This window comes from Mastomys coucha, unplaced genomic scaffold (assembly GCF_008632895.1).
Source record: "Mastomys coucha isolate ucsf_1 unplaced genomic scaffold, UCSF_Mcou_1 pScaffold14, whole genome shotgun sequence".
In the NCBI taxonomy this organism is placed as follows: domain Eukaryota; kingdom Metazoa; phylum Chordata; class Mammalia; order Rodentia; family Muridae; genus Mastomys; species Mastomys coucha.
This window is the reverse complement of record NW_022196896.1, coordinates 82894266-82904916: the sequence shown is the minus strand read 5'-3', so window position 1 is coordinate 82904916 and position 10651 is coordinate 82894266. Positions and strand designations below refer to the sequence as shown.

The 10651-nt window shown below is 37.6% G+C and overlaps 1 long non-coding RNA gene and 1 pseudogene across 1 annotated transcript; both read right to left on the bottom strand.

Moving 5' to 3' along the window:
• Positions 1-1437: 1437 nt before the first annotated feature.
• LOC116089173 lies at positions 1438-2565 on the bottom strand. Its single transcript, XR_004118198.1, has 2 exons — positions 2469-2565; positions 1438-1798 (listed from the first exon to the last, which is right to left on the bottom strand). It is a non-coding gene; the product is annotated as an uncharacterized LOC116089173 (long non-coding RNA).
• A 428-nt stretch (positions 2566-2993) lies between these two features.
• Positions 2994-3294, bottom strand: LOC116089172 (annotated as a pseudogene).
• Between the last annotated feature and the right edge of the window lie 7357 nt (positions 3295-10651).

Below are 10651 nucleotides of genomic sequence, written 5' to 3'. Positions count from 1 at the left end.
CCTTATACTGCATAGTTGAGCTGCATTTGTCAGGACTCCATGGAAACAAACACACCAAGAAACTTCTGTGTCTTTTTTTGGGAAACATCTTGATTTGCTTTGGGAAATAATCTAAATGCTGTCAGTGTTACAGGACAGCTATTCAGTAACTTTTGAACCTTGGTCGATAGTGAGGAATCTTTCTGTTAAACTTTATTTCTTACTCAGATCTTCCTTTCCAATGAGTTTCTGCTAAGCTTTCTTCACCTAAATAAAACTTTTTATTCTTCTCCCATAAGCTCATATTCCTTTTTCTACTTCATGTTTTTGCCTGAGTTCATGTAATTATCAGACTATCTCACTTTAGAAAGCTGAGGCTTTCATGTGTTAATTCACCATACACCAAAGCTCCATTTTGCTCTGTGACTGATGTCCACGCAATGCTTGCTGATAGAATTCACCAATTTATTAATGAGCAAAGGAGCCCAAGAAGCAGTTTTTAAAAATTTAATCTTTAAAAAAATATCTAGTAAGAAGCTCAGAATTCTTGAAGGTCTTTAAACTAATTAATACTTATTAATTGTATGCATATAGGTGTTTTGTCTGCCTGTATGTATGTACACCATGTGCGGGCCTGGTGTCCACAGGGCAAAAGAAGGTATCAGATCCCCTTGAATTGGGGTTACAGATGGCTGTAAGATACCATATGAGTGCTGAGACTTGAACACGGGTCCTATACAAAAGCAAAAAGTACTCCTGACCACTACTGATTGTCTTCCAACCTCAATGATTTTTTTAAATATATCTTATGGAACCTAGATATTCTTAACATCAATATTAATTATTTACTTTGAAAATAATAGATTCTGTTAGAATCTCAATATTAGGATTCAGATTTTGAGCTTTGCATCTCCTCCTCAGTGAAAGTGAAAAGGTATTTTAAACTTTTATAAGAAAAGTCTCTACTCCTTCCTCTCATAATTTATTTCAGCTTGTTAAAATATTTTGTGTCTTAATTATTTTGTACTTTCATTTTTATTATGCAAAATTATTCAGAATAAAACATGCATATTCTATAAAAAAAAAGTAACATGCGGACAGTGTTGCAAAACTCCAGGTGGGAGCTGTGACTGTCATGTAAAAATGACATATGTAAAAGTTATAAAATATACAACTGAAGTGTTTGAAGGAGAAAGGTGTCATTTGGGGGAGATTTATTCTCAAAGTCACAAGAAAAAATGGGAAGTGATTCCACCTGTTCCTTCTAGAGGTTCACATTGCATTGCCGTGTTTAGTGGCAATTTGTGTGCTGTACTACAAACAATTTAAATAAATAAAAAAAAGACAAGCTCTTGCCTTCTGGAAAACAGACCAGTCAGAAAATGAGGCATAGTTGTAGAATTAAGTATGCTCCTGGAGCTGTTAGAACCATTTAAATGACACAAGAAGGCAAAAAACTGGAGCCAATACTACTTCAGATTTATTTGCATGATATACTTTTAAAAATTCAGAATGTTTGTCTAGACCCTCAGCACCAGGTAGCAGGAATCAAACCTGAGGGGCTTGGTCTGATGAGGCTCCTAGGAAGCAAGCACATAGAGCTACCTGCATATCCCACGTAGGAACATAGTCAGCCAGCACATCTTGAGCAACTTTGCCCTCAGAGGCCCAGAGCAACAGACAAGTAGCTTTGTTGTCTTGCCTGTTTTTCTGGCAAGCAGCTGAAGACTCGGAGAATCCATTGGGTACCCCTTCAAACCTTCTGTGGTTCCACAAATAGTTGAACAGCCCGTAGCCGAGAATTTCATTTTCTGGAACTCTGTAATACAGATACTCTGCCTCATCCTTCTGTCCTTGAAGTATGAGGAAGGTGAGGAGATCTCTGATCTGGTTGGCTTTATGGGCTTCACCAAGTTGTAAATGCTGTCTGCAGGCTGTGACAAGTGACCTGTCTTAGTCTGTAGATGATGCCTCATTTTCTGACTGGTCTATTTTCCAGCTGTCTAGCCCATCCTCCATGCAGGCATGAATCATTTGACATTTGACAGGCATGAATCTTGCTACTATGGGTGCTGCATCAAAACTACATGATGCCTCCCAGACATCTCTGACCTTCCATGTTCCACAGAAACCAGTATGTGCCCCATATGTGCACCATGATCAGAGCTGCTTGCAAACCTGCTCTGCTTAGGGTTAAACTTACAATCTATCACCTTTGTGACATCATTAAGCAAACAAACGCACACAGTATGGATTTCCCAGAAACATAAATAAAAGGTTCATTGGAAAATAAAAGGCACAAACAATTCAGTGAAACAGTTGCCAAAAAGGTTTTGAATCTTGGGAAAGACATGGACGTGTAAACCCAGGAAGCTCGAAGGATCCCTAATAGACTGGACCAAAAAATGTTCTCACCATGGTATATTACAGTCAAACTGTTGCAAGTATGAAAATACTGGAAGTTTGAAAATAGTAAATGAAATATGTACCAAAGCTTACAGAAGAAGCCTTCTTAGACTGCTACCAAGTCTCCAGACGTACGATGCCAGGACGGTAGGATGTCACGTCAAAGTCCCGGAGGAAAGAAAACACCAAAGAATACTGTGTCCCACAGAACTATCCTTGAGAAGTGAAGAAGAAATACCCATGAAACAAGCAAACACAGAAAACTTATCACCATCAAATCAGCCCTGGGACCTATGCTCAAGGGTGGCCTTACGGTAGATGGGCACGTGCATAAAAGAGAAAAAGGAAGAAAATCAGACCCTCTGAGTAACAAATCCACCAAATCACGGGGCTGAGCCACAGGAGAAGGAAAGAACAACGAATATGCAAACACCCAGCAAAACAGATTGACTGCTCCTGCTCGCTTAAAAGACAGACCAGTGGAATGTATTGAAAATAAAAGGCACACACAGACTGAAAGGGAATGGGTGGGAAGAGATAGATAATCAAAATAGGGAATTTTTTTTTTTTTTTTTTTTTTGTAGGAACGATCTTTTGTTGGGGGAGGGTTCATCAATCCTTCTTGGCCTCCGCCTTCCTCATGGCTGCCAGCATGGTGCTCAGCTCCTCCCGCTTTCTCTTGGCGCGGATGTGTGTGCCTACCCTCTTCTTGATGAACTTGAGTGCGTGCTTGTCCTTGGACACTTTGAGCTACTCCATGGCGCGAAGCCGCACACTTCCCGGATCACGTCCCGCACGAAGTTGGTGTGCTTTGTGAGGTGCCCGCCGGCTGTGTCTCGCCTTGCTGAAGTTCTTCATCACCTTGTGGCCCTTGTTGAGGCCCACAGACATTGGGTAGCGCACGGCCATCGCTACTGCTCTCCGATGGCTGGACTGGAAGCAAAATAGGGATCTTAAATAAAGAGGAGTATGTTTGACAAAACATACTTGAAGTCAAAACGAGTGATAGAAAGGTCATTATATAATTAAAAAGAGAGGGATTGACTTTAAAAGATACAAAATGATAGGAAATACATATTCATTCAACACTAGAGAACCCAATAACATAAATCAAACACTATAAGCCTATGGTTGATAATGTCATTTTTCTTTCTTTGTTGTAGTGCTAGAGGTCCAGTCTCTTGTATGGCAGTCAAGTTCTGTATTACTAAGCTACACACCTATTTTAAAAATTATCAGTCTAAATGAAAAGACAGATTCTACAAAAATAACTGTTAGGGAGGTCAATACTTCTATCAGTAGAAAAATCACAAAATTAATAAAGAAACACTGAACAAAAGAACATTAACAAAGAAACATTGGAGCTATATTAAATACAAAGGGACTTATTTCATCCAACATATAAGCACATGAGATAATCACTAGGAGAGACTAAGTGCTCATTCACAAAATAAGTCTCAGCGAATTAAAACAACGGAAATTATGGCATTTAATTTTTCTGAGGAATATGGGATAAGAGTAGATATCAAGAGTAGATAGGATTAACGTTAAAGATGTACAAATAAAGAGGGAAATAACTCAGCATTATCTAGGATTGGATTGATGAACCAAAACTTAGTAAAATGGAAGAAATAACAAAGGTGGGAACAGAAATGAAGAAGGAAGATAAATAAATAGACCAAAGAGTTGCTTATTTTGGAACAATAAAAAGCATTGATCAACTTCCAGTTAAGCTAAATGAGAGCAAGAGCGAGCAAGAGAGAGTGAAAAAGCATGTAAGAGAGAGCAAGAGAGAGCGACAGAGAGCTAGAGAGTGAGATAGAGAAGGGGAGAGAGGGGGGAGGAAGGGAGTGAGAGGAGACTCAAATAGATCTAATCACAGATGAAAGCAGAGACAGGAAGAATGACATCACACAAGGAAAAGTCATTAGGGGCTATCTCGGTATAACAAAAACCTGGAGGACATCTTCAATACATTCCTAGGCACATATGACCTAATAAAATTGAACCGAATATAGATAACTGAACAAGCTGCTAAAAGATTGGGTTAATAATACAAAAGTGTTCAAGCAAAGAAAAGCCCAGGCTTAACTGCTAAATTTTACTAAGTTTCAAGAACTAATACCAGTTCTACTCAAACTCTCCTCTCCAGTCATTTACACTCTCTGAGTCCAGCATTACCCTCATACCCAAACAAGACAAAAATATAAAAGCAAAGAAAATTTAAAAATAATTTTTTCTTAATACTATAAGTTGTGTACATTATATCTGATAAACATAGATTAAAATTTCTCAAGAAAATGTGAGGACACAGACCTCAACACTTAAGAGTGATAATACACCATGAGTAAGTACAATTGGTCCTAGGAGTACAAAGATAGTTCAAAATACTCAAATCAACAATTTTAGCATAGAACATTAACATAATGAAGAACAAAAATCATATGATTGCATCAATCAATGCAGAACATGTATTAAATAAAGTTGAACATCTCTTCTTTATGAAAGGCAAAAAATTAGATACAGAAAAATGTATTTCAATAGAGTAAATGCTATATGTAAAAGACCCACAGTATATATCATATTGAATACAGAAAGTTTTTCTCTAAGATGATAAACTAGACAAGTATGTTTATTTTCACTTAGGATGTCTTAGCTATTAACAAGAGAGAAAAAGAAAGAACATACAAATATGAATGGAGAAAGTCAGACTATCCGGACAATGTGTTATAGACAAAAAACCTAAGACTTTACCAAAAGCTTCCAGAATCATTAGGATAATGAATTCAGCAGAGTGGAACACCAAAATACAAAATTTAATATCTTTTGGAAATTCAGTAATGAAATAGTTAGGAAATAAATTAAAGAAACAACTCTATCTACAACAAATACAAAGTCCAGTAGCAGTTACCCAAGAAAGAGAATTATTTCTTTAAACTAATAAAAAAATCACAAAACATCAGTGAGAAAAACCGAAGCGGTTAAAATAAAATGAATAGGCATTCCATGTTCATGAGGTGGAATAATTAATACTGTTTAAATGTCTGCACTATATAACGCTATCTGCAGATTTTATGAAGTTTTATCCAAGATACTAATGACAATTTTTATAGAAATTGGGGGAAAAAAGTCTTCAGAAATTTGTATGGAAGCACAAATATCCTGAAATAGCTGAAGCAATTTTAAGCAATTAGAGTATTGGAATGATTGACATCAAGATATACTAAAAATATTAATAACCAAGACAACACGGTTTCCACTCAAAAAACAGACACTTGATGAATGGTACAAGATGGAGAAACAAGAGATAAGCATCACTCATCTGTAATAAGAGTTCTAAGAGTGTACGTTGTAGAGAAGATGTCTCTTCAGTGGGAAATGTTCTAGAACTGCATATCTATATGCAGCAGAAGGAAGTCCACTCCATCCGCCCTCACATCAAAGTGAGCTAAAGGCTCACATGTATGACTCCAAACTATTTTGCCACTAAAATCACCAGAGTTTTAGGACATTGGTCAGGGCAAATATTCTTTATATGACTCCTGAAACACAGGCAACACAAAAGGAAATAATCTATCTCCTCAAGCTAAATACTTCAGCGCAGCAGAGGAAGAACAGCGGGAGAAATATTTGGGCAGCACTCGGGAAGAGAAAGAGGACAACGTGTACAGGGTGTTAGCAGGGAATACATTCTGATGTTCTTGAACCCAGAAGGATCAATATGCTTGGTAATGAATCATTTCAAAGAGTTAGCAGAGGCCGGGCAGTGGTGGCGCACGCCTTTAATCCCAGCACTTGGGAGGCAGAGGCAGGCAGATTTCTGAGTTCGAGGCCAGCCTGGTCTACAGAGTGAGTTCCAGGACAGCCAGGGCTACACAAAGAAACCCTGTCTTGAAAAAACAAACGAGTTAGCAGAGATTATTTTAAATCTTTTCACTACAAAGTAAATGACTTGTTAAGGTAAGATGTTACTTATCTTAACCTGATTGTTACACAATGTGTGTGTGTGTGTGTGTGTGTGTGTATGCCATTGATCAATTTTTTTATATAACTTAACAGATAAGATTTATTTTAAAAGTTTATTTTCAGTAAACTAAACATGTAACTATTTGCTGAGCTTTGATAAATCCCTGTGTACAACCACGTAGCCCAGGGAAAATCAGATCCTGAATTCCAGGCAGGCACTCCGATATATTTTTATAGATACAACTCCTTTTGTAAATTTTAAAACTATTAATTGTTTTTGCCTCGTAATGAACTTCTTGTTTCCTGAAAAGATAGAAACCTCTATAATCTTTTAATTAAAACATTCAATTAGAACCTCAGTAAGAATGTCATTGTATGTAGTTACTCCTTTGTATTTTCTTGGACTGGAAGAGTGGGTGGTCGTAGCTTTCCAGCCATGAGCTATAGAGAAAATTGTGTTTTAGAAGTCTATATCTCAAAAGGGACCTGGAAAGCACTGTATAAGAGGGAAACAAGAAGTTAACAGCCATCCTGTGTACTGCCAAGTCCCACCCTTCCATTTTCCTCTAGCAGAATCTACCTGTTAATGAATCCTTTATATGTGATCACTTACTCTTAGCTTTGACCACTCAGCTTTGATGGATTTCTGTGTTTTGAACTTCTTTTCTTTAGAGAGCTCATCAAAATTCTGGGTTTTTAAGGGCTATTTAATGTCGAAAACAACATAGAAATTTCTGGCACCCATTTCCCTCTCTGAAAGAAAGTAGAGAGGCTCCCCATTCTGGAAGAAGTTCACATCTGTTCAAAATCCACAAGACTTGGCTCAGTCTCTGTGCTCATCCTTTTCTGGGCACCACGGAGGTAGCAGAGATGTATTCCCAACAGCAGCAGTAAGGGTCCTGAGATGCACAGACTTCCCCAAGACCAATCTCACTGAAATATTACTTTTCCTCAGAAACATATTTATCTTTCAGAAAAAGCAACTACAGAGAAAAATCTTGGGGAAAGTTGAAAACAGGTAGCATGAAAAACATTCTTAGTGATTTTTATAAATGTATTTGGCAGTGGTTGTACTCTGGGTTATCCAATGTAAGCACCCAGGGATTTTCTTTTCCATTGGTAGTATAGTAGAGTTTCACTCAGTAAACATTTGCTTTTGGGAAGCATAAAAGGTCAGTTTTGGCCAACTGCATCAGCCCTTCTGCTACCATCTGTAAAAAATTTAGACATTGCCTTTTTGTATGACCCTTTAAAAATACACAAGACCTAATTCTATCCCTTTCTCACATAAAACTCCCATTGGGCTTTAGTGGGAACATTTTTCAAGTTAAGTTCAGAGGAATGGGGACATTTTACAATGGCCTCTTGTGAGAACTTCCTTGGGCAGAACTTGTCTAGCTCCTCATTTCTCCTGAGAGAATTTTATGATCTTTGAAACTTCCACATCAACCCCATGCTGGGAAGCCTTGGAACTTCTCGACTGTATGAGGATAGATCCACCTTGTGCTACCATTCGTGCATAGTGCTTTGAGGGGGAAGACAAGCTGCCCACCTGCACCCATCATACGTTCATCATCCTGTCTGCTATCAGGGCTCATTCTGCAAACACACACATACACCATCCATATGTAATAATGTCAGATACTATGCCAAGAGCATCATATATCCAGTTTCAGCAACCCTGTGTGGTTGGCATTACTATCCTGGAGTCACCATAAAGAAAGTGAGACTCAGAGTGTCTAAGAGTACACTGAGGCTCCCACAAAAGAGCCAATAATATTCTGACCAGCTGGGATGCTTGATCATGGTTGTCAGTTTGACACATGGGAAGAGATAACCTCAGTTGACAAATTACCATACCACATTGGCCCGAGGGCATATCTGTGGTGCATTTTCTTGATGATGTAGGGTGGGCCAAGCCCACCATGGGTGATGCCATCCCTAGGCAGGTGGCTACATAAGAAAGGTAGCCTAATTGGGCCTGGTAGCAAGCCAGAAACAGTATTGCTTTGTTTTTTCTGCTTCATGTTTCTGCAAGCTGAGTTTTGCCTTGGCCTCCCTTGATGATGGACTGAAAGTATAAGACGAAACAAACCCTTCCTCCTTAGTTTTCTTCTGATCTTGTTATTTGTATAGCAATGGAAATCACACTGAGACCTTTGATTTTTTTCAAAGCCATTTGTTATTAACTACATCCCCCTTTACATTGTTCTCTATTATTCTTGGCTTTTGCCTGCCCCAAAGGGAAGGTGGCAGGGAGCCCTTGCTTCTAACCCTGCCTCTCTTTTTGGAGCCTGACCACACTGAAATAGGGTCTATGTTGTGTTCATCTTTGTCTGGCCAGAGCAGAGTTCATAGCAGTTCCATAAATAAATTTTACATGTGAAATTTACTCCTTTGTGAGACTATGAAATGTAGACCTGTTTGTTTGAAAACAAAACAAAACACAAAAAAACCCCACCAAAACCAAAAACTGGAAAATAGAGAATAGTGTGTCTTCCCCAAGCTCATTATCTCAACTCAACTTAATATTTGCTTAATACATGGTTCAATTCTCACAAATTAAAAAAATTACAATCTTGCTTTGCATCTGCTTGTTTAACAATAAGCTCACCTCAGAAATCATGCATTTGCACCCCTATAGCATGGCCTATTTATTTTATAAGGGAAAATCTTTCCTCCTCTTCTTTCTCCTCCTCTTCTGGTACAATCAGGATATGCAAAAGTAGATAATAAAATAATGACTATTAAAGTAACCATCTAGATAAGATTGAAATAACCAAATTTGTGAAAGAAATGACTCAAGATATTTTTGTTTGCAAAAACCTTCCCATTCTAAGCATCAAAATTAAACACATGTTAAGATTCAGAGAAATTATATGTCAATTTTTCTAAATTGTCCCATGATTGTAGATATTGGCTTAGTTTAGGAACTCAACCCAGAAAATCTATGAGTTTACATTTCAGATATAGGCTTGTTATTTGGCAATTAGGTGGTATAGATGTGATAGGAACAGACCTAAAACTATCAGTGACACACATAGCACACAGACACACACATACAGACATACACACACAAACACACACACATACACACACAGTTGAATCACACTGCTTTGCACACATTTCTTGGTGAGGAAATATCTAAATACTATAACAAACTTGCAAATTGAAGGTTAGTTTATGGAAATAGATCTTAGAAGGACAAGGCTTAAGAGTTATCATAGAATGATGGACTGTGGGTGATCTGAAATTAGACAGAAAATTCTAATACCAGATATGGACCAGTGTGGCTCATAATGCAGACTGGAGAAATGAGGTAGCAGGCAGGTATTTGAGGAGCATATGGATACACCGTGTATTCCTGTGGGGCATAGGACACACTGGGTCCATCTTTTTGCATCAGTCTAATTTATTTCATGAAGAAGACAGTGTATAAGCAAATAGGAATTTTTGCACTATTCTTATATTGTTCCCTAGTCTGTCAGTTGCAGAGAAATATATTCATATTCTTCAAATAAGAGTTAGAATATAGATGATTCTACTTTGTCAAAACTTAAAATAGGAGAAATGATTAATTTGAAATGATAACTGTTTATTACTTAAGGATTGGCGAAACTATTGCACACAACCTGTTCTATCCATGTTAGCTCATGCTTGGGGCATATTCCCACTGCTGCCACTGTCAGCACAATCTGATCTATTCCATGTCGCTGTACATTATACTTTGGATTTATTACAATAATGCTAAGCAGGCATTGTTCTGGGCTTGCTTGGAGTTCATGCAGGGAGAGGGGAGGCAGCAGACATTCCTCAAATTACAGGTGTTATGTCTTTGTCTCATCTGCTTCAAAACAACTTTATGCTTGGACCATATTCTTTATTGTTGGTAGATAAGAAGAGAGGCTGATGGCTTGTTATGTGCCAAAGAATGAATTGAATAACCAAGAGGCCAAAGCAGAATCCAACCACTGTAGAGGCCATGTTCTCCTGGAAGAAGGATGAAGTCGCCTGGTATTAGAACTCACCTGATCTTCTTACATAATAGAAGAATGATCTCAAGAATTCTCTTATTGTGGTATCTGCCATATACAAAATGTTCATATTTATAAAACTTATAGGACAATAAACATTTAAGTCACCCATTATGTCATAGATATAAGAATGTCCTAAAATATTTGATACTCTTTTTTTCTTACCATTTGTCATAAACACTGTTTCTAATTTTGATAAATCTTCCCTTTGTTATTTATATTGCCCTTATCATTTATATATATATACATATACATATATATATATA